The 12,403-nt window shown below is 40.2% G+C and overlaps 1 long non-coding RNA gene across 2 annotated transcripts in view; it reads left to right on the forward strand.

The window, feature by feature from the left end:
* LOC120404650 overlaps positions 1 to 12,403 on the forward strand; it is a 132,144-nt gene that overhangs the window by 110,968 nt on the left and 8,773 nt on the right. The window contains exons 2-3 of one of the 2 annotated variants that reach the window (XR_005598098.1): positions 6,117 to 6,232; positions 9,176 to 9,553. This is a non-coding gene — a long non-coding RNA (uncharacterized LOC120404650). Of the gene's footprint in view, positions 1 to 6,116; positions 6,233 to 9,175; positions 10,146 to 12,403 lie in introns of those variants that run through there. The other variant, XR_005598097.1, reaches the window with a different exon arrangement.

The following is a 12,403-nucleotide window of genomic DNA, read 5'->3' on the forward strand; positions in this document are numbered from 1 at the left end:
CTGATCGAGGAAAAAAAAATAGACATACCAGTTGTGCACATGTTATCTTCCCCTGTAACAAGCTTTTACTACTCCAGTCTCATAAATCTATGGGTTTAGTGACCTTTGACAGGTTAAGAGGTCCTATGCCACCCAGATATCTGAGAGGCATCCACACTAGCAAATAACTGCAATATTCAGAGTGTAACTAGAGTAGCCACTATTGAATAGTTAAAGGCATCATGCTCTCCTTCTTCAAATTAACCCCCTTCTGTGCAGAAAACCATGCAGTAGTAAATCCTGTTGAAAAGACTGAAGCTGTGCTAAGAATCCTTAGCAGTCACTGATGTCCATTGTATTTTCTTCTGCTTTGCCCTTATAAGATCTTAGCTGGAAATGGATGATCCATTCTGGAGGCAATAACATTGACATTGACACTGCTTAACATTTGAACCACTGTTTTGGATGCTCAGAAAGGTTTGATTTTCTCTCACCCCTGCTGTATTTCTCATTTCTGTGCTCCTTTGCATCTCCTGATTCTGGTCCATCTAGAAGCAGACGCCATATAAATTTCACAAGAAGCCTGTTTTATATAAGATTCCCAAGCCTTCTTTTCAGTGACAAGAAGTTCATCTAGTTCTGATACATAGCACTAGCAGTGGTATTTTAGATCTTGAACTTCTCTTTATCACATTAAGGGCTCTGGTCCAGCAATTGATAATGGATGGGCAGACGGCTGTCCATGCACAGAGACTCACAGACTTTAATTTCTGTTTCTCCTTTCTCTGATATCACTGGCTACTATGATGGAGAAGTCTTTAAAAAAAAAGATTCCAGTGAAGCTCTGAGCAGGTGCAACATTCCACCCAGAATTTGGGCCTGTATTTTAAATACTGTACATAAGAAGATGATACATGACAGAGAAAGAGCCAAGAGGAAACATCACCATGATGCAGTTTTCAAAAGCAAAACAAAATGAACTCACTATAAAAGAAAGCAAATTATTGTTGTGCTTCCATACCTACTTGTGTGACTGAAAACTAAAGAGGCAGCAAAAAATTTACATGAGTAAATGCAAGCTTCTGATGATGACAAACCCTCCCCAATGTATTTCATTTAGTGTTGAGTTAGTTACCTATCTAATAATTTCAAATCTGTCTTTCAGGTGGGAGGTTTGGCTGACATTACCTTCAGAATCTCTCCCCCTGCCTCTTCCCCTCTATTTTAACAAATATAGATCCTCATCCCATATTTAAATGATGTGCAGACTTTACACTAGTTCTCTGGGCTTTGGACAGGTATGAATTTCACCCTGTTTGCATTTATTCAATGAATATGGTTTTGAATTAGTCATTCTATGGATTAGTCACAAATATTCAAACAAAACTGTGTTACTTCACCGTAACTGGTCATGTCATTTAAATAGAACTGATTCTGTTCTTTGTTCCGATGAATATGCAAGGATTCTGGGCATGAATACTTGGTGCTAGAATTTGAAATTCACTTTATTATACATGCAGTTTTGAAATGAGATGTGTGACCATTTTGTCAGTACAATAGTGTGTAGGAGAGAAAAGGATGGTTGGCTGGTTAAGAAGCTGGACTAGGGCCAGGCCAGGCACCAAGGCCCAAATTAACAAAGATTCTTAGGCCCCAACTCCCATTAAAGTCAATCTGAGTTAGGCACCAAAATACTTTTGTGAATCTGAGCCCAAGGGGAGACTGTAATTTCCCAATCTGTCTCCCACTAGCTCCATTTCCTGCTGCAGCCTCCCTGTGAAGGGGAGAACCCACACAGATCCAGTTTCAGGATATAGCCCTAAGTGATTTGTCCGATGTTACACAGGAAGTCTTCAGCATAGCATAGATTTCCTGAACTCAACCCAGTGCCTTAATCCTAAAACTGTCCTTCCTATTCCGTTTACCAGCGTGGCATATGAGCACCTTCCAGTCATGCAATACAGTTTCTGCTGCCTGAGTGGATGAGTGGAACTATAGACAGAGACAAACAATGCACTTCAGGTATAAATCTCTGGCCAAACAATCATTCATGCTAACAACAAGGAGTCCTTGTGGCACCTTAGAGACTAACAAATGTATTTGGGCATAAGCTTTTGTGGGATATTACCCACTTTATTAGATGCATGGAGTAGAAAATACAGTAAGCAGGTATAAATATACAGCACATGAAAACAACTCCTCGTTGTTTTTACTGATACAGATTAACACGGCTACCCCTCTGAAACCTGTCATTCTTTCTAACGTTCATGCATTAGACTGTCTCATCTTCTCAGCAAGTTCAGCATCATTTCAAATGGTCACTTTCCAAAAGATCAAAAACTTGTCCTCTGCCCAATTCCCTAATACATTCTCTCTTCTCTCTTCAGCATCCTGCTGTTTCTTCTCTCTCTGATATCAAAGTTTGCTGGTTTTCAACTTTGGTGAACACTGTTGCCTCAGTTTTCTATTGAAAAGTCATTTGTTAGTGAGGTTAGGTGTTAAATTGATGGGAGAGGCAAATACATTTATCTTTTAACCACAAAATGGGGATAAGCAGCCTGATAGCAATGGGCACTTTCTCACACCAGTCTATTACTAAGACTGAGAGGGTGTTGCAGTCTCCACGACCATTCTAGTCTACACTTCTCTGCAGTAATGAGACCACCAGCAAGGGTATCAGTGCCAGTGGTGGTGGTAATTTTTGTGATGTGGACACCTGTCCACTACAACTTTCAGTGGGAAAACAATTAATTTCACATAGCCCTTTAGACAGTTGTCAGATGGCAACATCTTTCAGTCATTAATGACCTGAGCCAGTTTCAAAGTGACCTGTGAGTTACAGGCTCTGTTGCCCATAACCAATTCTCTGCACTATCCACTCCCTTCCCTCTTCTGTGTAGAACTGCTATGTAGCACTTTCTGTTCATATAAGCACAGATGATAGAACTAATTAGGTTAGATTCTGACACCTTTGCTCATGTTGTCTAGTATCTCACTCTGAATAGTTCCACTGGTTTCGATGGATGGCAAAATCTGGGCCACTTTTTGCCAATTTTTTGTTTATTTATTAAGGGGTATTGGACAAGGTAGTTTTTTTTAAAAAAAAAGGAAAAATGGAAATTGTTTCTTTGTGATTCTAGAACTCTATCTGCAACTAGAAGTTTGTGCAGCAGTAGCAGCCACAACTGTAAATAATAATAATAATGTTGGATAACAGACTCAGAACTCCTAGATAAGGTCCCATGGGGAGAAAATCCTAAGGGATAAAGGAGTTCAGGGGCACTGGCATTTTCTCAAGGAGCCAGTTTACAGTTGTGTCTCTAATATTATCCGGATATTATTCTTCCTCACTGTCCCTCAGAAGAGGCCAATATGGCACCATCAGGAGCTCTTTAATGACTGAAAGGAAAGGAATCCACAAAAAGCAGAAACATGGACAAATTGCTAAGGAGTACAAAAGATTAGTGCAAACATGTAGGGTCAGGATCAGAAAGGCTAAGGCACAAAATTAGCTACACCTAAAAAGGGTCATAAGAGGCAATGAGATATTCTTTAAATACATTAGGAGCTAGAGAGACAAAGTAAACTGTGGGTCCCCTACTTAGCAAGGAAGGAGAGCTAATAACAGATGATGTCACAAAAGATGAGGTGTTTAATGCCTTTGCTAAAAAGGTTGTTGGTGACCAGATACACCACACAATTAACATTAACAACAAGGGAGAAGGAATGCAATCCAGGATAGAAAAAGAACAAGTCGAAACATTTGGATAAGTTAGATGTATTCAAGTCAAGAGGGCCTGATGGAATTAATGCTAGGGTACCTGGGGAACTACCTGAAGAAATCTCAGAACCATTGCCAGTTATCTTTGAGAACACATGGAGAACAGGTCAGGTCTTAAAGGACTGGAGAAGAGCAAAAATAGCACCTATCTTAAAAAAAGGGAATAAGAAGACCCAGGGAATTATAGACTAGCCTAACTTCAATACTTGGTAAACTATTGGAACTAATTCCTTAAACAATCACTTTAAGGAGAATAGGGTTATAAGTAATAGCCAATATGGATTTGTCAAGATCAAATCATGCCAAACCAACCTAATTTCCTTCTTTGACAGGTTCACTGGCCTAGTGGATGGGGGGAAGCAGTCGATGTGATATCTTGATTTTAGTAAGGCTTTGACACAGTCCCACATGATATCCTCAGAAGCCAATTAGGGAAAAGTGATTTAAATGAAATTATAAGGTGGGTGTTCAACTGATTGAAAGGTTATATTTGAAGAGTAGTTATCAATGATTGCCTGACAAACTGGGAGTGTGTCTCTAGTGGGGTCCTGCAGGAGTCAGTCCTGGGTCTGGTACTTCTCCATGGTGGGACCATCAAGAGCAGCCTGGAGAACTACTTTTTGCTTCATGTGTATTAGGGTGCAAGAGAACAGCCTTAAGGGTCTGCCATGCAGATGCCGCACTTGTACTTATTCACCATCCTATGCTATTGGTGCACTGGGTGGTGGGTCATATTTTGGTTTCCCAAACCTCTATGTTAGGAATGGATAAGCCGTAAAGTTACAGGTGCCCAACTTGAAACATTTTAAAGGGGCACAATTGTCAGATGGGGTCAGATGCTTCCTGAAAACCAGACTCTTATTATTTGTCTCAAGTTGGGCACCCAAAAACTGAGGCATTAAAAATTAAGTAGCCTATTTACTACAGATGCATATTGATTGTCTGTAACTTACTCAGGTAAAGGCTGCCATTCATTCCTTCTCTGTGAGCTACTGTATGTGAAAAATCCCTGTATAAATACCAAATGCAACTAAGGCTGCTTGAATTAACTTGTCTGAACTTCAATGCCTTCTGCAGAGACTGCTTTGCAGCTGAGATTTCAGTTTGCCACAGCACAATTCATTTAAGCATCCTTAATCATACTGGAGATTGATGCTAAAGAGTCCTCTCCTTCCATTATATTTTAATGGCTCTTGTATCCATTGAACATTATGCACCAACTTGGACCATGATCCAAAGCCCACTGAAGTCAATGGGAGTTAATGCCCTAGGTTTGATGTGAGGTATATTAAAATTCAAGCATACAACTAAAGACATGAGGAATTCTTTTCCACACTATTGAAGTTGCGAGGATTACACCCTGATATAAGACTTTCTCTCCCCCTCACCCCAGTGCTATTGAATAGATTACATTTATTTCATGCCCTAAATCAATCATGTTTGGAATTTAAATTTCATTGTTTATAAAATATTTTTCAGAGTGATCAGTGATAGCAGGAAGGGGCTTGTGTAGGATGCAATGCTAACCAGAAAGAAGAGAGAAAAAGGATAGTATTGTACCTGAACTCCAAAAAGAACAGGAAATCAGTAATTCAAGCAATAACATATCTTGTCCTCAAGGAAACTTAAATTAGGAACTCTGTGGAGAAGTAGACAAGCATGAACCACTTATTACATTTCCTGTCTTTAAAAAAGAAAGTGTGTGAAAAAAGAAATTTTATTGCAAGCCTAATATTATTTGCTGTCTTTCTTAAAGGCCCATATCCTGGAGTCAGGTGATTATGGGAACATCTAGCTGTCATGATTTTGGAGAAAGTTTAAAAACATGATCCCCAAATACTCAAACCAGCAAGAAAACCGAAAGAACCCCAAATTTGTTTTTTTAAATTGTCACACTTTTTAAGCCAGTCAGTCACTTATGCTTTTTGGTTTTGGTTTTGGTTTGGTTTTTTTGGTCCTAACTCATAGTTTTTGAATGTTTGTGTTTGGCAATACTGGGTGTATGTTGCCTTTAGTTCTAATATTTCAATTGAGACAAATATAGTGTTTAAAACAATACAATACTCTGATACTGGGATGATGGGCATAATGTAGGATTCCTCTAGCTCTTATATTACAAAGACTATAAATAGAGCCAATATTTCACAAAAATCCTTTTATCCTTCAGGCACCGAATGCAAACACATGTCGTCTTTGAATGGAAACCTCCCTTGATCCAGAGATAAAAGATCCTGAACATAATTAGAAAAGTTCTTATTTTCTTAACTGAGCGATCAGTTATGAGGACAAAGGAGTTCAGCAAAAATCAACATTTTGCTCTTTTTGCTATATATGATAAGTCTCCCTATTCTTCCAGGTTTGGATTCTGAAAACCAGTAACTGCTGGGGGGGGAGGAAGATATATGACCCTGTAAAAACACACGGTGAAAGATTGAGACCAAACATCTGCTGCCTACTTGTGCAAAATTTCAGGTACAGTAATTATGTACAGGGTTGTCCTCCCTATCTTCAGGTACCTTGGACGTTTTCCTCAACAATGTGCCATTTAATAGTGGTGGGGAACATGTGGATCACTTCTGCGGGCCTGGGGAATTTTAAAAAATGTTACCTTCATTAATGGATTTCTTGTAACTGTTTTTTTGAAATTTTAGGATAGGGATCTGATTATACATAATTCCCCAATGCTGTATATATCATGGGCTATAGTAATCCTCTTTATATTAATCCTTCATGCTGATCCTCTGCCCGCCCAGCCATTGTTATACTATATATTTAGTATTCACGTTAGTTATATACCAAACTACAGGTTATTTAGAGAAGGCAACAATTCTCCATGTTCTTTGTTGGTAGCAGTTCCTTTGATCTGTTGCACAAATGGTGGACATTCCAGCTTGATGACAGATGCAGTGTAATGCCAGTAAAATAAGCAGGGTATCCCCCTCCAGCATTTTGTATGAATAGCAGTATACAAGGCATATTTGTTTATAGCCCCTTCTGAATCCTTTCTTAAAGGCATGTTCTAAGCATCTCAGTTGCCATTGCATCATTGTTGTTAGAGGGCATTTATTGGCTTTCCTATAAACTTCTAAGACTGTAACTTTATCCTCTTTCTTTATGCCAAGTATCAGCCTATAGCAGCTGGTTGCAAAGCTGTTTAATCTCTCAGAGTGCTCTGGTTAAAATCCATGACTCATAACCATACAAAAGTACATCTAGGCAAGATGCCTTGAAAACATTTAGCTTTAAGACCAATGAAGTATCGACTGTCCTCCAGAACTTCTCAAGTGTACAGAACACACTCCAAGCCTATCTATTCTTGCATGTTCTTTACAGTGGATGATTGTTCTCTGCTGAAACGAAGTAGTATTTGAAATTGTGAACATTTTCAATTTCATCTCTTGAATTTAGACAAGTTCTGTAGCAACAGCAGAACACTAATCTTTTGTTGCACCAACTCTTCCACTGTGCGTTCTCCTGTTGTAAAGATGCTGTTGTGATATATAGATATATAATAATCTGCTAGCCAAATATCCTAAACAACCAGGGCAGAAAAATACAGCTACTTGGTAGGGCTCCTAAAGTGTACTTCCTTCTTAGGATTGAAAAGAATGCCAGTGCATTTGTCTACAAACTCACGACTTCTTAACACCAACTGCCTCATGTGGACCTCATGAAAACAGTGTATCCAAGAGATGTAATGGTCTAGCACAGCAGAGCAAACTTGAAGAAGGGAATGTTTATTCAAAAATAAATTGACTTGGTTGATGACTTGCTCTATATCCATTGCTCTCACTATTGATAGAGATGTTTCTCCTTAACAAACCAGGGACAAATTTTGTCCCCTGATATTGCCTCAATACACTGGTCTGGCAATGTTTACGGGACATTAATGCACCACAAGGGACTGGGGGGAAATTCCAGCACTGCAAGCACAGTGTAGAACCCTGATAAGTCCCTATTAGCACAAGGACTAAGAGTACTACCCAGGGTGAAAACCATTTGTTCTGTCATGCTCCCTGAATTGTCCACAAGGCACAGCGCCTGCATTTTAAAGGAATAAAACGTTGCAAGCTATTTTTTGTGCACTGCATATTGTATAATTAACACTGTCAATCAATTTTCTATTTAAAACAGGGTTTAAAATGTAATTTTCCCCTTGCTGGTTAAATGATGTGAACACCTGTTTGCTGAATTAGAAACTTACCCTGTTTCTACTCATTTCCTTCTGCAAAAGCTTGGCAAAAAGTATGAGTAAAAGGGCGGACACTAGCGCTGTCCATAGACTCAGAAAGATAGAACTTCATAAACCTCCACTTGGAAGATTTTTGTTCCCCACAACCGTGAATAGAGAGAGTTAACACCTGGTGTAAAACTAGATTAACAGTGGTGAATCAGGCACACAGTGGGCAGTCACAATGCCTCTTGCAAGTTATTATGTGAAACCTGATGCACACTGTTGTCTGCAGAAGCATGGCAACTCTTAAAGACTTGTACAAAGCCTAATTTAGCCATTGGGGACTTGGGGGAGGAAAGTACTGGACATCTCTAAAGTGTCATAATAAACACAGGGTGCCTGACATTCTTAGCATTCCATAATTCTCACTTTGAATTGTTTGTTATAGATCAAAGTAACCATTGAACCACTGCAGTGTTTTAGACTGTCCAAAAAGAAGCATAAAAAATCTTAATTAGGTATGGAAACTTTTGTTGAGAGAAAGGTGGTAAATTTCAGTCCAATTATTTGGGCCATATCCATCAACAGTTTTATTAAACATATCTCAGAGGAAATCCAGTAAGTGTAGGGAGTGTCCATATAGAAAGTATTACTTACCTCTCTGTTTGGAAGATTTACTACATATCTGGTGTCCTTGAGGTGAGGCAGAGTGTAAAGCCATGTGACCTACCAAAACTCTTTGAAACATGTAAATATGAATGAAACACCCAGGAGAAGTGGAGAAATCCAACCTATTGCATTCTGAGCTGAGGACATCTTAACATCAAAGTAAATAGAGGCTGTGTAAGCAACTTTGGGTCTGATAATCAAAGTCATCTCACCCCAGCCCCACCAAAAAAAAAAAAAAAGCTGGATTGGTTCTTCTCCCTAATCCAAGGGGAGCAAAGAACACACAGAAGGAATGTTCAGAAAGGAAGGATGGTCCAGTGGTTAGGGCAATGGGAGACCCAGGTTTAACTCCAAACTCGGCTACAGATTTCCTATGTGACCCTGGGCAAGTCATTCAGCCTTTCCATGCCTTAGTTCCTATCTGCAAAATGGGGGGGAGAATAGCACATCCCTACCTCTGAGGGGTGTTGTGGGGTTATTAATGTATTATGGGAAGTGATTTGGGGTGTACTAATGAAAAAGGCAATACAAGAATTAGGTATTAAAATAAGTCACAATTTCCCTCCCCACAGGTGGCTAATAAGATGGAAAGCTGGGAAACCACAGAGCACAGGAAAGGAGATAAATGGGGAACAGCAAGAGTGTGCAGAGCTGTATGGGTGAATGGTAGCAGCTATTCAAAGTCAGCAGTAGCTCTCTAGAATCAGCAGAAGGAAAAAGTAGCAGCAATAGTTGGAGGGTGACCCGAAGCACAGAATGGCCGTGAGAAGAGGGTAAGAATGAGAACCTTGAATACTGTGTGAATGACTGAAGAGAAACCAACAACAGCATGCAGACCCAGTCATCCCATAAGGCTGTCCAGGAAAAGCCGATGCACATAATCCATGGGAAAAGGAGTGCAATGTACTTATCTGTTGTCCCATGGAAAATCCTTCTACTGATCATGTCTGGTAGGTGCAGCAACAGAAACGATGGGCAGATAACGGGAAACTCTTGCTATCAGGGCTAGTATTTTCAAAGGGGCTTAAAGAAGTTAGGTACACAACTTATATTGTAATTTGATGGGAACTGAGCACCTTACTCCCATGGACCCCTTTGAAAATCTCAGTCCAATTATATACAATGTAATCAATGAAAGCCCCTCCTGGTGGTATACAGATCAGCTGTGCAGTCAGCACATCCAGCTATGCTCTGGGATATCCATGTTCCAGACTGGAATATAACTTATCCCCAAAATATGGAGATGAGCACCACTACTTTTTATTAGCAATAGTAACTTGCTTTTTGAGAGTGGGGGAAGGTATGATATGGAGGAGCTGGGGTGAGCATAAATACACAATAAAAGGACTCAAGGGCATTGGTGCAAAGTCAAAATTACTCAAATGGCAGGGTTATGAATTCAAAGCAGAGCTCGGTCTAGAGAGAATCTGGGACAGCTAGTAGTGAACCAAATCTCAATCAATCACTTGTGCTGCCTGCAACCTCAAAAACCATTGTTTAAACAACTCTTTTATTTGAAAACTGCTGTAAAAGCCCCAAATACTGCAGGATAGGATAGGTTATTATAGTGCTTTGTGCTGTCACTATAATCAGCTGCAGGTTTGTTTGTTCTAATAAGAACAAGTTTTGGAAAGTAAAAGTAGGAATTGGATAAGTTTGCAGAAAGGCTTCTGTTCTCAGAAACAGATCTTGAACAAAAAAGTTTTCTTGAACAAAATTGGGTACAGAGGGTGAAATGCACCACCCACATAGTGCCTGAGTACAGAGAGTCTGAGGCTTGATATGAATTCACCCCCTCAATCCAGCACCAGGGTGTGGGGCTACTTCACAGACCAGCTCTCTCCCCAGTTGAGGCTTTTATTTCTCCAGGATGTAGTAGCATCTGCAGCTCTCTTGTGTTGGTTGCATAAGGAATGGATGTGCATAAATACAGTTCCATGGCCCCTCTTCTGACCTGTCTCTGGACTACCCTGGCTCACCCCAAAATAGACCTGCTGCAACAGGCTTGCAGAAGACACTTCTGTTGTGCACATGCACCCCTGCGCAACTGCCTAAACAGCTGTGCCCTCATGTAACCCCTACATTAGGGTCAGGTGTTATGGAGGGCCTTGGGCCAGCATGAGTTTGGCCCAGGGAGCACAGCTAGTTTATTTGTCCGGACTACTACTTTACAGGGATGTAAAATCCTCTAAGTAAAGCTGGAGAGAGAGAGATTCAGTGTTCATCTCTGGTTAATAAAAAACAGTGATTGGCTAACCATGCTCAGGAACTTCCCAGAGGGAAATAAACAAAGATGGGTTACTTGGCCAATGGATAAATCTAGCAGTTGTGTAGTATGCAAGATTAGTAATTGTACTTTCTTACGTTGCCAAAGAATTAGCCACAATGTTTTATAAATTTGTGCTATGAAGTTTATTCAGGCGGAATTATGCCTCAAATGGCCGTTTATGTCTCCATTAAAACCATTTAATGGGGCCCGTGAAACAAATCAATTGTACATAATCAGTTTTGGTAGTTAGAACTATTCAGTGACTTAATTTCCATTAAATAAAGGCAACATCCACAGGAAAACTAGTGTTTTCCATTTAAAAAACAAAACAAAACTTGTAAAACTTTTCGCTGTTCCCAGCTTGTGTGCTGTGGAAATGCTTTGGTTCTGACAGTTCATCTGTGTAACCTTAGCTTTCAGCAGCATGAATAACAATGTCTGAAAGTGGCTTAGAACTATGAAAACATCTCCATTCCACGGGGAGAGGAAAAGTCTTAAAAACTGCTCAGATTTTTTTTTTTAAGCTCTGTTAAAACATACCAACCATGCACACAAATCTCTTCTGGATTTGTTCCTTAATGAGAGAGTGCAATGTGAATATTTGTCTACATCCAGCAGCTACATGGTTGCCACTCCAATCCCTGTTATTTAAGAAACGGGGCCAAAGGCAGTGCTGATTTACACCTCACACAATCCTGTTGAAGTCAATGGGATTCCCAAAGGTTATACGTCATTCGCCGAGCTTTGTGGGGTGGTGGGGCAAGGACAGAAGCAAAATCTGCGCACAGGGACCCAGAGGTAAGATTAGGCCCTCAGGATGTCAATGTGTGCAGCAAACCTGAATCTGATTTTTCACTGCATTGTCAAAATTCAGGCCAGTTTCACCATCCTTCCACCTACTAACCCTATGCCTTTCAACACAAACAGACAATTCTTCCTCCCCTGGAATGTCTTCCTGAATTGCCAAATTTCCTCCTAGCTCTAGTCAATAAGGGAAATTCACCTCTGTGCAGAGGGACTGTCACAAAACCTATGCACTAGTTAATCCCTACTTCTATTTTTTGAGGGCTTAAGTAGTGCTTGCCTTGAGCCGGCTGTCTGCAGAAGGGTGAATTTAACTCTGGGCAAATAGGGATCCAATTCACCCCTCCCCCTCCCTAAAATCAATGTGACTTGAACGGGAGTTCGATCAGACCCTAAATGAGAACTAGAAGAACTAGTGTTTTGTATTGGTTGGATATTTGAAGAGTAACCAGAAATGCAATCTTTCAGATAGCTGTGCAACATATGGGGTGCAGCAAGTAAAAAGCAGGTTTCTCAATCATAAAGTGTGTGTTCTTGGAGACGGCAGACTGTTGGAAGTTGTCCATTATTTAGTGCCCTGGAGTGTCTTGCACTGGGAGTCTTATCCCTGAAATATGTGGATGGCATATTGTCACGTTCATGAACATGCACATGACATGTCACTGCCTCCCACTGAATATGAACTCTAAGACGAACATTGTCTCTCTCCTTCCCACAGATCACATCA

This window comes from Mauremys reevesii, linkage group 4, assembly GCF_016161935.1.
Source record: "Mauremys reevesii isolate NIE-2019 linkage group 4, ASM1616193v1, whole genome shotgun sequence".
NCBI classification, from domain to species: Eukaryota; Metazoa; Chordata; order Testudines; family Geoemydidae; genus Mauremys; species Mauremys reevesii.